Genomic DNA, 17,452 nt, shown 5'->3' on the forward strand with positions numbered 1-17,452 from the left:
TAAATATTTACAGACGGGGGAGGATTTCTCCTGTTGTTCCCACGAGCTGGAACATCCCGATGAGGGCGAGGTGGAGTTGGATGTCTTACAGGTGACGGAAGTTGCCTTATTGGCGAGGCTATTCTCGTTCCATCAGGACAGACTAAATTGGCCCGTCTTGGTTCTATTCCAATGTCCCTAGCTCTCTATGCTTGGGGCTCTGATCATGGCACAGAGGGATTTTCCGAAGCATTTTTTCTTCATGAGCTTGTCTCAGCCCCTCCCTGTGGGTTGTTATGGGAATTTTTGGGAATCTGTGAAGAAGGCACAGAACTCGGGGTCGTAGTTCTGATTGACCGACTAACATGCTGATGGCCCTTGTGATGATCAGTGGGCTGAGCATTCTGGTGGTTTCACCCTGAAGGCACAGAACTCAGAGTGGCGGTTCTGACAGATCGACTTGATTTAGACCAGTTGTTCCTATGGGACTTATGAGACTCACTTTGCCTTTTTCCGACATTGACATCGGTTGCAAGAGGGGGTAACCGAGCCAAGACCTCCTCAATCTGCTTGTTTTCCCTAGCGAGATGGCTCCTTAACTGGGCGTTTTCCATCTTGATGGAAGTTAGATATCCTGGATTAGGATTTGGCAGTAGTGACGTTGAACTCCCAGTATCGTCCTGACCCGCTGGTTATTTTCCTAGACATTGCTGAACATTTGGGCCCCTTTCATTGGGAACATCGGTATGATTGGCCTCCTGTCCACCAGGTTGTTCCGTCTCATTATCATGCATTGATCGAGTGAACACCATGATGAAAGTCGAATTGAATTTGCGAAGCACTAATTTCCTCCCAATGAAAGCACCAAATTGTTGACACAGTTTTTCGCCAACAATGTATTGAGAAATTAAATGGGTAGATTAGTGCTAGATTATAAACCGTAATGAAATAGTAAACACTCACTCAAAAGCACAGAACTTTTACGTGATTCAGTGGTTAAAATCTACCTAGTCCACAAATCAATATTATTACTTTTCTCTCTCTATTTCTGCAGAGTTTCGGTAATACAAAAAATGTCCCCCCCTTCTTGTCTAGCATTCCTAGTATTTATAGGGGAATTCCATGGACAGATTTGGATAACTGCATAAATAAACCGCGTAAATAAATAAGATATATAATTAATACAGATTATTCTCATTTACATTGGGATATGATTTGTATAACAGAATAGATATACTCCTGCTATCTCAAATAATAAATGATAGATATATGATATAGCTTGGTCATTAATGAGCGTATAAAGAATCCCCGAATCTCTTGGGTTCCTTCAGTATGCGTTCTGTCTAGGTTCTCACGAGCTGAATATCTCACCCAAACTCGTGTTTAACGACTACCTGAACCCAAGCTCGTAGTAAGTTCAAAGCGCCTAAAGTTGGATCTGATCATTATACGTCTCGAACTCGATTGTTATCCTAAGTGTTGGTCAGATAATAACATGTATACCGTGTACGAACTAGATTGAATCTCGAGCTACTCACATCATTAATAACCAGATATTCTACTTGGCTATTTTTCTACATATTTATCTGCCAACTATACCCAAGCTAAGTAATTGAACTCGTGCTAATTTTAGGGTACAATAATTGCGTCAACACTGTGCATGTTCTTAAGATGGATAGACAACTTGTTTGGTTATATGTTATCCCTAACTTTCTTCGAAATTTTTAGTTATTTAAGATTGCATGACATTATGATTTTTTCAAGTGATTTTTTCATATTTATGGGTTTTTTAAGGTTGTTTTACAAAAATATGGACATTTAATCTTTCTACTTTTTTATGGCTTTTTGATTTGGAAGTTCATATTTATGAGTTTTTCTTTCTCATAAATTTTAAAAATATATATATAATTATGCCATATTTTTTTTTTATCATAGTTATGTTTTCTTTGATTTTGAAGGTAATTTTATTGGGAAATTGGCGGCTAAAATACTTAAGTTGTTGTCATTCAAGCACTTAAATACCTAAGTTTTTTTTCTTACAGTAAAAGTACCTAACTTCAGAAAAATTGGTAATCCGTAGTACCTGCCGTTAAATTTTCCGTTAACTGTTGATGTGGCAGTAATTAAAAGGGAAATTGGCAGCTAAAATACCTAAATTGTGTCATCCAATCACTTAAATACCTGTTTTTTTTAACAAAATTATTTATAATATAAAAATTAAATAAACACTTAAAAAAGAATAAATAAAATCAAATTTAAAACTTAAGAGCCATTGTATTTGCACTCCCAAAATATATATAAACACCCCAATAATTAAAAAAATTTAAATAATTTTTAACACTTTTTCTCAATATATAGTTTTTGACATTCTATAATTTCTATTTTGTTAAGTTCAATAATTTATTTTATTTTGTTTTCACATTTTTTTTAAATTATGTATACTTTTTTAATAAAAATCTTTTACTTTAATAATTTTTATATATTTTGATATTTTTAATTTTTATTTAAATATTTAAAATATATATTTTCTATATGTATATTTTAGAATATGAAATAGAAAAAAAAAATAGCAAAATGTAAGCATAAGTTGATGAAAAAAAATATTATATATTAATTTTTAATAAAAATTGGGTGTCGAAATCAAATTTTGAGGTGCAAATATAATGCCCCAAGCTTAAACATCTAAATTTTTTTATGAAAAATTAAATAACACCATAACCACCACTACTATAGTAATTTATATAAGCTTTTATTTATATTATTTTGTATTAAATTTTAATAAACTGTCTATTAAGTTTTTTATTTATATTATTTTAATTTTTTTTTTCATATTTTAATCAAATTTTATTTATATTTTGTTAAGTGTTTAAATAATTTTTAAATAAAATTTTTTTTAAAAATTTTAGGTATTTAAGTGCTTGGATGACAACAACTTAGGTATTTTAGTCATCAATTTCTCATTTAATTATTGCCACATCAACAATTAACGGAAAACTTAACGGCATGTACCACGGAGCACCAATTTTTTTGAAGTTAGGAACTTTTACTGTAAAAAAAACTTAGGTATTTAAGTGCTTGAATGACAACAACTTAAGTATTTTAGCCACCAATTTCCCTAATGTTATTTTATTTTTCAATTTTTTATTTTTTCCTTCATTTTTTTATTTTTATTTTTTTTTCCTTACTTATTTTTTCTTCCATTTTTCTTTTTATTTTTAATTTTTTCTACCAATTTTTTCCTTCACCCTTTTTATTCTTTCCATTTTTCTATTATTTATTTTCTTCTTCTTTTCATTTTTATTCATTTATCTATTTTTTTCTTTCATTTGTATTGCTTTATTTTTTTTTGTACATATTTTTTTTTTCAGTTTTCTTTCCTCTTTTTTTCCTTTCATTTTTTCTTCATTTTTATATTTATTATTTTCTCCTTTCATTTTTTTCTTCTTTTTTCACACATAGAAGCTTTTTTTTCTTTCTTTTTTTCCTTCTTTTTTGTTCAGTTTTTTTCTACCAATTTTTTCCATCATCTTTTTTTTTCTTTCCATTCTTCCATTATTTTTCTTCTTCTTCTTTTCATTTTTATTCATTCATCTGTTTTTTTATCCCTTCATCATTTCTTTTATTTTTTTAGTTTTCTTTCCTCTGTTATTTTTTCTTTTTTCTCCTTTAATTTTTTCTTCTTTTTTGCACTTATTCTTTTCTCCTTCCATTTTTTTCTTTTTTGCACACATATATTTTAACATTACATAATTATTTTACTATTTTATTATTTATTATATTTTATTATTGTAATTTATTTTTTATAGTTTTTTCCACTATATGTAAAAAAAAATAAAAAAATTCAGCATTTTCTTTGTACTGTAACCTTACAGGAACATCCAAATTTGAAAAGAAAAACAATAAAAATATGAAAATGTGAATAGGTAACCAGTTGCCTAGATGTGAACATTCAAATCTAGAAAAAACTTATATAAAAATGTGAATGGGTAATTAGTTTTTCTAGTAGGAACATCCAAATCTGGAATAGATATATATATATCTCTTCTTTATAATAAGTGTGTAGATAACAGAAATTCTTAGTTTTAACGGTTTTATTTATTTTTTTCGTTAACTTTAACGGAATATTCTTATATATAACAAAATATTCTTATATTTAACGGTAGATTGTAAACATGATTTAAACTTAAATCAAATTAAATAAATAAATAATTAAACAAATTAAAATAAGATATTTTTGAGATATTTTACAATGAGAATTATTTAAAAATAATAAAACTATATGTTTTATAACTTAAATAAAATTGAATTAAACTTAAACTTCACGTATTACAATAATATCATATTCAAAATATAACATAATATAATCTACTATCAACTAGAAACAAACTTCTTTTTAAAAATAAATAGTAACAAACTTAAATTTAAAATCCATGTATAATATTAATATAATTGGAGCTCTTTTTCTTCATCAAATTCACAAAAGGACATTGATGCATGTATACTACTCTACACTATGATTTTTTTCTATTATTATTTTATTCATTTATTAATTTCTTTTTAAATATTATTGTAATTTATATATATGTCAATGTACTTAGATGTCATATATGTAGAAATTATTGATATAAATATTTATATATACTATAGAATTGTAATTCATTCTATTATATATTAAAAAAAAAGTGAACCCCTTTTTATTAAAATTATAGAAAATATTTTGCCCTAATTTTTTAATACATTTATGCCATACATTATATCAAACATATTTTATTTGTTTTTATGATATTGTTTATTTATTTAAAATTTATATGATAATTAAAAATAATAAAAATAAATACATGTTTGAATAAGCATGTTCATAACTTTAAAACTAAGCAAACGTGCATTGCATGTTATATTTACCTAGTATATATATATATGTATATAGTATATATATGTTGACGCGGTTCTTCGCCAACAGGAAATTAAGAAAAGAAGAGAAATGGATTAGTGCTTATGTTGAACCGAAATAGATATATGATCTTAGGAAATGAAATGGCGACTCAAAGTACGTTTTTTTAAGTGGTTCAAAGGTTAAAATCATTCTACTCCACTAGTTAGTATTATTGTTGTATCCTGGATATTTGATTACAGGGTATTTCTTACAATCAAGAATCCAACCTTTATTAACTCCCAAGGTCTCCATATTTATAGGAGAAGGCACCTGGGAGTTGGTAAGAAGGTCATCACGTGACCTTCTTACCTATCATGTCAACTCTGTGACATTCATGATTAATTCCTAAACCTGACACATAAGTGTGGTCAAATCAATAGGCAAGGAGATAATGGGCCGCACCGCCCAACCCAGTCGTGGGTGTCTGAATACGCATGTTCATGCTGCGTGTCCGAGAAGTAAGGGATATATCAGACACGTGATGTCTGATATATGCACGTTTACCTTGCGTGGTTGACTTTATAAAGGGTCATAGCCTCCAACTCTAGCTCGTACCACGAGCTGGATACTTAACTCGACCTTCGGCCTTCAGAGCCCGGACTCAGTCCTCGAAGTAACCAGAGGTGAACCCTCAGGTTACCTCGAGCTAAGGAGGTATGATCTTATGATGGCAGCTCCGGTTTTGGGGATGTCCACGAGATAATCATGCTTAGGACGTAGCTCAGCTCGCTAATCAGCCCGTGGGAAAATTAGGGCGTACATCTGCCCCCCAAGCTCCTGCTCGTGGCATACGACGTCGTATAAGGCCACAGTAGGAGCTTTTAGGCTTCCCCATGAACTCTTCACATTCCACATCTTACGCAGGCGCCTGATACGTGGAACATCATGGTTGGTGATGGTACGTCTTCCGAGAACCGCATTTAATGGCCTAGCCTATGCCCAACCATCGTTTCGTATTTCGAGTGGAGGGCCTTGGATCCCACATCAAGGCCATCCAACGGCCCTTTTAATGTGACCCTTCGCGTATATAAAAGGGGTGGCCACCCTACGCATGGGCCACCCTTTCATTTGAAATTTCTCAGAAACTCTCTCCTTCTTCTCTCTTCACCTCAGAAGAAAAAAGAAAAAAAAAAGAAAAACCCTCTTCTTTCCGACTGCCATTTTCAGCGTTCAAGAAGCTCAGGCGTAAGGACTCCTCCAAAGCTTTGGAAACAAATACTCCGACGAAGCTCCCACCTAGGCGACACCTTCATCCACCTCCCAACCAAACACTCCGTAAGTCCCCTGAATATGCATGTTTTGAAAGTTTAGGAGTATGGTTTAAAGGATGCATTTTCTGGGGAAAATTTCTGGGTAGGAGTTTTGGAATTTTGGGTGCAAAACCGGGTAGCTTAGGGGACACGCTTCACAGGCGGTTTTGCCCTCTTTGCCTACTGAAACTTTCCCTCCAAGGAAAATTCTATCCTGACCCTCCTAACACACGAATTCCGAGTAATCGGGGATCTGTTGGGAGCACAGGCGCGTGTTCATTGAACCACGTGGTCTCACTCTCCACGGGCTGGGCTTATCTCAGCTCGTGCAAAGAACACTCCTTTTGACTCTTCCTTATGCTTAGGTCACCTTTTCTGAAATCTTTTCTTTTGTTCGCTAGGCGACCAGATGGCACCAAAGAGGAACGCTCCAAAGAAGACCGTCGGCAGCTCGGCCTCCCAGCAAGACAAAGGAAAGGCGGTGATGCCGGAATCCCCGATCCCCAACTTTGGGCCGGCCGTGGAGCAGGAGCTCGAGGTGGCTCCTGATGCATTCTTTGAGGCGGAGAGGATCTTCTCAAAGATTACCGACCAGACGAAGATCAACAAGATATTCCTCTCCCACAACATCGGGCTGGGGAGAGCATCAGTGATTGCCCGACCTCCCGCGGAAGGCAAGCGAAGCTGCGCGCCGCTCGACGAGGAATTCGCAGCCTGGAGCGGCGAGCATTTCAAGGCGGGGGCCTTCCTCCCGCTGGACCAGTATTTTGCTGACTTCCTAAATTATGTGAAGTTGGCCCCCTTCCAGATCCCCCCCCAACTCTTATCGGTTGTTGGCGGGGTTGAGATATTTATTTTTGAATCACGAGTGGGAGGTCCCCACTCCTGCGGATATTTTGTACTTTTTCTGCCTCAAGGCCAGCCCGGATCAGCGGGGGCGAGGCGATGGGTTTTACTATTTAACCCGATTCCCCAACACGGCTGCGGTCATCAAGCTGCCCAGCCACCCCAACGACTTTAAAGATCAATTCTTCATGTCAACGGGGTTCAGAAACTGCGAGCTCCACTACTTTAATCGCCCTCGTAAGTGCTTTTCATCCTTAGCTCGTAAGTTAAGTATCGTTTAGCTCCTCCTGTATCCCTTTCTGACTTAGATTAATCTTGCAACTATCTTCGCGAGGATAGAGAAATCTGTGACCCTCGGGGCCCAGTACAAGAGACTGGCGGGCTTGCCCCCCAGCGAGAAGGATTACCGCGTGCTCGTGACAGACGAGACAATGGTGGCCTGCAAGCTGATTTTCCCAAATCAAACTCTGAACCTCAGGAGGCCCCGGGGGCTTCCCCTAGCCTGCAATACCAGGCCCATCATTGTGGAGGAGGTCGCGGGAAATGAAGATGAGGAGGACGAGGTTCCCCTCGTGAGAAACAAGAAGCGGGCGTTGGAGGTCGCCCAGACATCGGGCGAGGAGCGGATCTTGTACGAAGCAGCCGTGGGTCCTTCTGGCCAAGGTAACCCTTACTTGTTTAGGAGTTTAGATAGGGCCACAGCAGACCCCCGGCTGGCTAGGTTCAATCCTAGGTAGGTCGTCCATCGTCACCGAAGTGATCCGAACCTGGACACCACCCTGCTCCACTGTGTCGACCGGCTTGTGTTGGACTACCAAGATAGCCGGCCTAGGGGTACTGTAGTAGTAGATAACACCCTAGCCTTTAGGTCGATCCTATTCGAGGAGTATGGGACCAACCTTCGGTCATGGCCATCACTCCGGAGGGGTGCCGTAGCTCCGAGCTTAGGCAATATGTAGAAGAGTCTAGCCCTAAATCAGCCTCGGACGCCAACTCGGGAATTAATTGACTTAGATTCTTCTTCTAGTCCGGGGGGTAGGATTCCCTCTAGTATACATATACTTTAATTTCTCTTTTTCCCCCTTTGTTTTTGTTTCTGTATGATTGGTAACTCTTGTACTAACCACGTCTTTGTTTTGACAAAAGAGATGTCTCAGCCCGAAGAGAGCCTGCGAGGTGCGTTCGCCGGGGGGAACCCCTCAGCTGGGGCCGCGGGGCCAAGAATGAAGAGGCTCCGGACGTCCAAGCACGCCACCGGGACCCCCACCAAGTCTCCTGCAAAGGAGAAGGAGCAACCCCCAGCTGCCCAGGTCGTGGGAGCGGTTCCTCCTGCTGCAGGGGGAAGCAACATGCCCCCACCTCCTCCGCGAGCTCCGGTCCCCGTCCGGGATGCAGGGGCAGAGCCCGGGGCTTCGGCGATCGTACCTTCCGAGGTACGCATCCCAGTCAATCCCCAGGACCTGGAGAAGATCCCAGAGGCCTTCCGGGGAACGGTGTATGAGTCGGCGAACTACGCCGTCAGCCACATATACAAGTTCAACGAGAAGGAGCTCCGGGCCATCGAGACAATGAGCCTGGTGGGCGTGCTGGAGTCTTCACTGGGCATGACCCTAACGGTAAGCTGACTTTACCCTTTTATGGCTTTTTATTATTACACTTTGCCCTGTTTTTTCTTTCTTCTCTTTTTTTTTTTAAGGCAATTGCTTTTCTGCCTTCGCAGGGCGCCATTGCCCTTCATCGGAGCATTGCCAGGACCAAAACTCAGCTCGAGGATATGAGGAGCGAGCACCAGACTTCTCTGCAGGCGGCTAAGGATGCCTTGGCGGCCTCGCAGGCCGAGTTGGAAAAAACCCGCCCAAGGGTTCAAGAGCTCGAGACCGCCCTTGCCACCGCGCGGACAGACCTAGATGCCGCGAAGGCTGAGGCCAAGGTTGCCCTGGAGGCCGAGCGGACAACTTTAGAAAAGGCCTTAGAAGACCTGTTCTACCATTGTTGTGCCTACAATCCAGACGCTGACTTCTCTTTCTTGTTAGCGAACCTCTGGGAGCGCTTGCTGGTGAAGTTCCAAGCTCGCCTTGATAAAGAGGCGCCCTCTGAGGCCGGGGAAGGCTCCGGCGCAGCTGAGCAGGGCGACACGGTGACCTCTAAGGGGCCACCTGGCGGAGCTTAGGGCCTTCTTCTCTCGTGCCCTTTCTTTCAACATTTTTAACTCCTTTTTTTTTTGTGTAACCTATGCATGAGGTGCTTCCACCTCGAGACAATTTAACTTAATTTTATTTTTAATTGATTCTTTCTTTTGCCCCTACGCATTTTGGTTACAATTTTTGAAAAACTTAGTTCGCGTTAATCTTTATCCATATCTCGAGCTTCTTTAGGAAGAACAACGATCAACAGATTTAAATCAACTTCTAAGTTTTATGACCTGGTTATATCCAGGAACTTAATTTGAAAAGTTAGTTCGTGTTAACTTTTATCCATATCTTGAGCTCTTTAGGAAGAACAACGATCAATAGATTTAAATCAACTTCTAAGTTTTATGACCTGGTTATATCCAGGAACTTAATTTGAAAACTTAGTTCGTGTTAACTTTTATCCATATCTCGAGCTCTTTAGGAAGAACAACGATCAATATATTTAAATCAACTTCTAAGTTTTATGACCCGGTTATATCCAGGAACTTAATTTGAAAACTTAGTTCGTGTTAACTTTTATCCATCTCTCGAGCTCTTTAAGAAGAACAACGATCAATAGATTTAAATCAACTTCTAAGTTTTATGACCCGGTTATATCCAGGAACTTAATTTGAAAAGTTAGTTCGTGTTAACTTTTATCCATATCTCGAGCTCTTTAGGAAGAACAACGATCAATAGATTTAAATCAACTTCTAAGTTTTATGACCCGGTTATATCTAGGATAGGACTTAGTTAGTGTTAATCCTTATCAATATCTCGCGTTTTTTAACAAAAACAACGGTCAATCGATATGAATCAACTTCTAAGTCATTAAGGCGACCCGGTTATATCCAGGTACCATATGCCCCCCAAGTAACTGGGAAAGGGTCTTTCGTGGTTACTTTAGGTTACACTTGAAAAACATGTACAAATATGAACGAAGAGTTAATTCTCATTGCTTAATACATGAAAAATGGCCTTTCCGGCCTTACAAGGGAATCATTGATAATATTTCTTTAAATGGATGGCATTCCAAGTCTGCGGGCTGCCCTTCCATCAAACCGAGCTAACTTGTAAGTTCCCTCTTTAATGACTTCGATGACCTGATATGGCCCCTCCCAGTTCGGTCCCAAGACTCCATCTTTGGGGTCCTTACCGGCTAAGAAGACTCCCCTTAGGACCAGGTCGCCAACGCTAAAGGTGCGCTTTTTGACTTTGGAGTTGAAATAGCGAGTGATCTTTTGCTGGTAATGGGCGAGCTGGAGTTGCGAATCTTCTCGCCTTTCATCAACTAGGTCAAGGGAATTGCACAGTAGCTCGTGGTTGCAGTCCTGGTCACAAGACTGGACCCTATGCGAAAGCACCTTAATTTCCACGGGGAGGATTGCCTCACTCCCAAAGGTTAGGGAAAAAGGAGTATGACCTGTAGGAGTCCGATGCGAGGTCCGATATGCCCATAGGACCTGGGGGAGCTGTTCTGGCCAGACCCCCTTCGCTTCATCTAATCTCTTCTTGAGGCTCGCCTTTAGAGTCTTGTTGACAACTTCGACCTGGCCATTCGCCTGAGGATAGGCCACGGAGGAGAAACTTTTCACAATTCCGTACCTTTCACAAAACTCAGTGAATAGGTCGTTGTCGAACTGAGTGCCATTATCGGAAACGATATTCTTGGGCAGGCCGAAGCGACAGACAATGCTTCTAACCACGAAATCAAGCACTTTTTTGGATGTTATCGTCGCCAAAGGTTCTGCCTCAGCCCACTTCGTAAAGTAGTCGATGGCTACCACGGCATAACGGACCCCGCCTTTTCCAGTAGGAAGGGCGCCCACCAAGTCGATCCCCCAAACTGCGAACGGCCATGGGGACGAGATCATCTTCAGCTCGACTGGAGGAGCTTGGGCAATTGCGGCGAATCGCTGACACTTGTCGCACTTCTTCACGTATGAAATCGAGTCTTTGGACAGAGTTGGCCAATAATATCCTTGCCTCAGGACCTTTAAGGCCAGGCTCTGCCCCCCAGTGTGGTCTCCGCAAAAACCCTCATGCACCTCCTACAGGATGGCCTTTGCCTCGCTTGGAAGAACACATCGCAGGAGAGGCAGGGAATGCCCACGTCGGTATAACACTCCATCTACCATCGTATACCTGGGAGCTTGATACAGGACTCGTCGTGCATCATTATGTCCTTCAGGAAGCTTTCCCTCGATGAGATACTCAAGGATGGGGGTCATCCAGGTCGGCCTGGCATCGATCATCTCGACCTCCGTCCTGACTTCTTCTATACTTGGTTTCTCCAAGAATTCTATTGGCACTAACCCCAAGGTCTCCGTCTCCCCAGAGGTGGCGAGCTTGGCAAGAGCATCTACGTTAGCGTTCTGCTCCCGAGGTATCTGTTCGATCGAGCCTCGCCTAAACGCGGACAGCTCACCTTTTACCTTTGCCAGATAGGCGACCATCTTGGGTCCACGTGCTTGATATTCGCCCAGAACCTGGTTTACCACGAGCTGGGAGTCACTGAAGCACTGGACGGAGCTCGCCTTCAGCTCCTGGGCTATCCTCAGCCCGGCCAGCAAAGCTTCGTATTCGGCCTCGTTGTTGGAGGCCTTGAATCCGAATCTCAGTGCCTAAAGGAATCTATGTCCCTCGGGGGATATCAAAATGATCCCAGCTCCGGAGCCGTTCTCGTTGGATGAACCATCCATAAAGATTCTCCACGACGCCTGGGGCGAGGTGACTTGAGGTGAGTCTTCTGCAGGATCCTCCTGGAATCCCGTGCATTCTGCCATAAAATCGGCCAGGGCTTGACTTTTTATAGCAGTTCGCGGAGTGTACAAAATCTCGAACTGGCTGAGCTCGATTGCCCACTTTAATAAACGTCCCGATGCTTCAGGTTTTTGCAAAACCTGCCTTAAAGGCTGATCGGTCATGATGTGTATTGAGTGGGACTGGAAGTACAGCCTGAGCTTTCGCGAGGCCGTTATAAGGCAGAACTCCAGTTTCTCCATCAACGGGTACCAGGATTCAGGCCCGAGAAGTCTCTTGCTGATGTAGTAGACTGGTCTCTAAACTCGGTCTTCTTCCCGGATGAATACGGCACTGGCTGCATCCTCAGTGACAGCCAGGTAGAGAAAAAGAGGCTCTCCTGCTTTTGGTTTGGATAGTACGGGCGGCTCGGCCAGATGTGCCTTCAGATCGAGGAATGCGCTTTCGCACTCTTCCGTCCATTCAAACTTCTTGTTTCCTCGGAGCAGGTTGTAGAATGGCAAGCATTTATCGGTGGATTTTGAAATAAACCAGTTGAGGGCTGCCACCCTTCCTGTCAGGCCTTGGACATCCTTGCGCGACCTGGGTGAGGGAAGCTCGAGCAATGATCTGATCTTGTCGGGGTTTGCCTCGATTCCTCGGGTATTGACAATGAACCCCAGGAACTTCCCTGATGCAACTCCAAAAGTGCACTTCTGTGGATTAAGCCTCATGCTCCCGAAGTATCTTAAAACATTCTTCCAGGTCGGAAACATGGTTATCGGCAGTCTTTGACTTGACTAGCATGTCATCGACGTACACTTCCATGTTTTTTCCGATCTGGTCTGCGAATATTATATTCACCAACCTTTGATATGCAGCTCCGGCGTTCTTCAGCCCGAACGGCATGACCTTGTAACAATAAACGTTAGTCAGGGTCATGAAGCTGTTGTGCTCCTAGTCCGTCGGATTCATGGCGATCTGATTGTAGCCTGAGTACGCGTCCATAAATGACATGAGCTCGTGTCCCGCCGTGGCATCTACCAACTGGTCAATCCTTGGCAATGGAAAGCAATCCTTAGGGCAGGCTTTATTCAGGTCGGAGAAGTCGATGCAGGTCTGCCACTTCCCGTTAGGCTTTGGAACTAGCACGGGGTTGGCGACCCAGATCGGAAACTTGGCTTCACGGATAAATCCGCATTTCTTGAGCCGGGCCATTTCTTCTTCTAGGGCTTCAGCCCGGGTTGTTCCTAAACGTCTTTGCTTCTAGGACTTGGCAGGAACGCTTTTATCCAGATGAAGTGTGTGCATGATGACACTTGGGCTGATTCCCACCATATCTTCGTGTGACCATGCAAATACGTCCAGGTTATTCCGCAGAAACTCGGTCAGCTCCGCCTTCCTCGCGCTACAGAGATTTTTCCCGAGCTTGACCTTTCGCAAAGGGTTCTGTGGATCGATGTGCACTTCCTCAAGCTCCTCAATAGCCTGGAGCTTGGATCTGTCCTCGCCTATTCGGGGGTCAATATCCTCACTTAAGACGATATTATCCCCTTCGGCGCTTTGAGGTTTTTCAATCTCAGGACCAACCAAGGGGTCCCGAGATTCCTCTTCACCACTTTGGATGGCCATTGCCAGCTGCCCGGGTTTAGATTTTCCCTTCATGGAAATGCTGTATCATTCCCTGGCAGCGAGCTGATCGCGATGGACAGTGCATATTCCCGTGGAAGTAGGGAATTTCATCGCGAGGTGGCGAATGGAAGTAACGGCCTCAAATGCCATGAGTGTAGGTCGTCCCAAAATTGCGTTGTATGCAGCGGTGCAGTCAATGACCACGAACTCGAGGAGTTTCGAGACTGTTCGAGGTCCTTCTCCCAGGGTGATCACCAGCTCGATCGTCCCTATGGCCGCCGATCCTTCTCCCGAAAAATCAAACAACATCATGGAGGTCGCCTTCAGCTCGGCGACGGTCAAACCCATCTTCTCTAACGTGGATCGGAATAGGAGGTTCACCGAGCTCCCGTTGTCGATCAGCACCCTCCTCACTCTCCGATTGGCGAGCTGAACTGCCACGACCAAAGGGTCATTGTGAGGGAACTGGACATGGCCAGCATCTTCCTCTGTAAAAATGATCGGTTGCTTCTCCAATCGCTGCTGCTTTGGCAGGCGCTGCTCCGGGACGAACTCTACTCCGTTATGAGCCTTTAGTTCATTCACGTATCTCTTCTGGGCGCCCCTGCTTATGCCGGCCATATGTGGACCTCCAGAGATGGTGAATATCTCTCCTCCTACCACAGGAGGAGGGACGTCCTGATCTATCTGAGACCCGGGCTGACTGGCCGGGACTTCTGGAGCAGGTCGACCTGCTGGGACTCTATTCAGTGCGTATTGAGCCAAGGGGCCGGCTCGGATGAGGGTCTCGATCTCATCTTTTAAATGCCTACAATCATCGGTATTGTGGCCAACATCGTTATGAAAACGACAAAACTTAGAGGTGTCTCTCTTCCCCTTGTGGTGCTTTAATGGCTCCGGCCTCTTCCAGGGGACTCGAGCAAAGTTACCTAGGAAGATATTCTCCCTAGACTGGGTGAGCTCTGTATAAGCCGCGAAGACGGGCTTAAATTTATCTACGGACTTATTCTTCTTTTGGCCGTGCTGACTGCCCTCACCATTCCCTTTTCTTTTGCCCCCACCGAGCTGGTTGTTCTGTGTGACGTTTTGGGTCGCTGCCACGACCTCCGTTCCCACTCCAGCGGGCTGCTCAGGGACCTGGCTGGTTCCTGCAGGTGAAGCTTCGGCCTCCTCCAAGTTGATCCATTCTTGGGCCCTATTAAGGAATTCGTTAACCGAGCTGACTCCCTTTCTTTGTATGTCTTTCCAGAGATCCCCTCCGACGAGGATTCCAGTTCTCATGGCCATGAGCTTGGAGCTATCATCCGCGTCTCTGGCTCGAGCAGCAACGTTCGCAAATCTGCTCAAGTAGGCCTTCAGAGTTTCACCGGGCTGCTGCCTCACGTTAGCCAGAGAGTCGGCCTTGACGCGGGCAACCTGGGAGGCTCGGAATGCCCTTTTGAAATTAGCTGAGAAAGTTTTCCAGGAGCTGATTGACTGTCTTTTACCTTGCTTGAACCACTGCCTGGTTGGTCCAGTCAGCGTGGAAGGAAAGATTAAACACCTCAGCTCGGGGCCAATGTTGTGGGCCATCATCAGGGTGTTAAACATCCCTAGGTGATTCGAAGGGTCTCCGTCTCCATTGAACTTAGATAGGTGTGGCATACGGAAACTAGGTGGGTAAGCCGTTGCTGCTATGCTGGGGACGAAGAGCTCCATCTCGTCCCCTGAATCATATTCATCTTTTTCTTTTTCTGACAGGAGCTTCCTCATCAGCTCCTCCATTTGGGCCAGGCGCTTGAGGGTTTGGTCCTGATGTCCTTGGTTATTCCGGGGCAGTTCAACAGCTCCAGATCCATTGTACATATTTGGTGGGTTATTGCCCCTCCTATCTTGAGATAGGTTATTTGGGGCATTCCCTCCGTTACGTACTTCGGACAGGGCCCCCCCTGAGCGAGCATGGTTGTCTCCTCCTGCTGGCTCCCCTCTATGAGAGTTAAGGCGATCCCACAGATCGCCTCCCCGAGTGGCTTGTGGGCTTTGTGCCAAACTTAGGCGCTGATGCAAGTCTCCGCCAGAAAGGTCACTCCGACGACTGCTGGTCCAGTAGCTCCTGCTAGAGAGGCTTGGAGTTTGTCTTTGGTGCTGAGGACCTGGGCTTTCCCTTGGTGCCCTGCTACGCCGGGAAGGTCCAGCTGATGGCGAATCTCTCCTGCTACTTCCGTAGGCTGGAATATCTCGGACGGGCCGAGGAGGAGATGGATATCTGATTGGAGACGGAGGATGCCTGACTGGAGATGCGATCCTGGTTCCGTCTGGACGGATCAAGTTCGGTGGGGGCCTTTCGGCCCTGCCGACCTGCTGGTCCCGCGCTTGGCGATCTGGACGAGGTGCAGGACGGTTGTTGAGGACGGGCTGATGCTGCGAGCCGTCCCCGGATCTCCTTCGGGAATTTCCTCGAGCTCCCCTGGGCGCTCTCGAGGATGGTTGGGAGCTAGGAGTCGACGTCCTGAACGAACGGCTGTATTGCTGTTGTCTGGCTCTAGGCACTTCTTCGAAGTTTGCCTCTCGATGGTGTGATGAAGGGATAGAGTTGGCTGTCGGAAGTCTGTCTGAGCGGCTACGCCTGGACCGGTTACCTCGACGAGACTTAGGAGCCTTGCCTTGCCTCTCTCCGACGTTAGCGTTGGTTGTGAGAGGGGGTAGTCGGGCCAGCACATCCTTGATCTGTTGGCTAGCTATTGCTAGCTGGCTCCTCAGCTGAGCATTTTCCATCTCCACCGCCGTGTAATAACATGGGTTTGGATTAGGTGGCCAGGGTGCCGAACTTCCGGTGTCATCTTGGCCCGCCGGCTGCTTTCCTGGCCGCTGTTGGGCTTCAGGAACTTGTTCACCAGGGGTGGCAGTATGATGAGCCTCCTGCCCATCATGCTGTTCTGTCTCGTTACCGTGCCTGGATCGAGTAGTCACCATAGTTGGATGTTTGCGACAGCACTAATCGAACTTGCTCTCAATGAAAGCACCAAACTGTTGACGCGGTTCTTCGTCAACAGGAAATTAAGAAAAGAAGAGAAAGGGATTAGTGCTTATGTTGAACCGAAATAGATATATGATCTTAGGAAATGAAATGGCAACTCAAAGTACGTTTTTTTAAGTGGTTCAAAGGTTAAAATCATTCTACTCCACTAGTCAGTATTATTGTTGTATCCTGGATATTTGATTACATGGTATTTCTTACAATCAAGAATACAACCTCTATTAACTCCCAAGGTCTCCATATTTATAGGAGAAGGCACCTGGGAGTTGGTAAGAAGGTCATCCCGTGACCTTCTTACCTATCATGTCAACTCTGTGACATTCATGATTAATTCCTAAACCTGACACATAAGTGTGGTCAAATCAATAGGTAAGGAGATAATGGGCCGCACGGCCCAACCCAGCCGTGGGTGTCTGAATACGCACATTCACGTTGCGTGTCCGAGAATTCAGGGATATATCAGACACGTAATGTCTGATATATGCACGTTTACCTTGCGTTGTTGACTTTATAAAGGGTCATAGCCTCCAACTCTAGCTCGTACCACGAGCTGGATACTTAACTCGACCTTCGGCCTTCAGAGCCCGAACTCAGTCCTCGAAGTAACCAGAGGTGAACCCTCAGGTTACCTCAAGCTAAGGAGGTATGATCTTATGATGGCAGCTCCGGTTTTGGGGATGTCCACGAGATAATCATGCTTAGGACATAGCTCAGCTCGCTAATCAACCTGTGGGAAAATCAGGGCTTACAATATATATGTATGAGTGCACTCTTAATGGTTACTACCCATATGTGGTTTCTTTAATATTAACCGTTGGATTAAGATCAATGATCCATTTTTATAGTTGTTAATTAATATTTCTAAAAATATATTTTGATTTTT

Source organism: Humulus lupulus, chromosome X, assembly GCF_963169125.1.
Source record: "Humulus lupulus chromosome X, drHumLupu1.1, whole genome shotgun sequence".
Classification (NCBI taxonomy): Eukaryota; Viridiplantae; Streptophyta; class Magnoliopsida; order Rosales; family Cannabaceae; genus Humulus; species Humulus lupulus.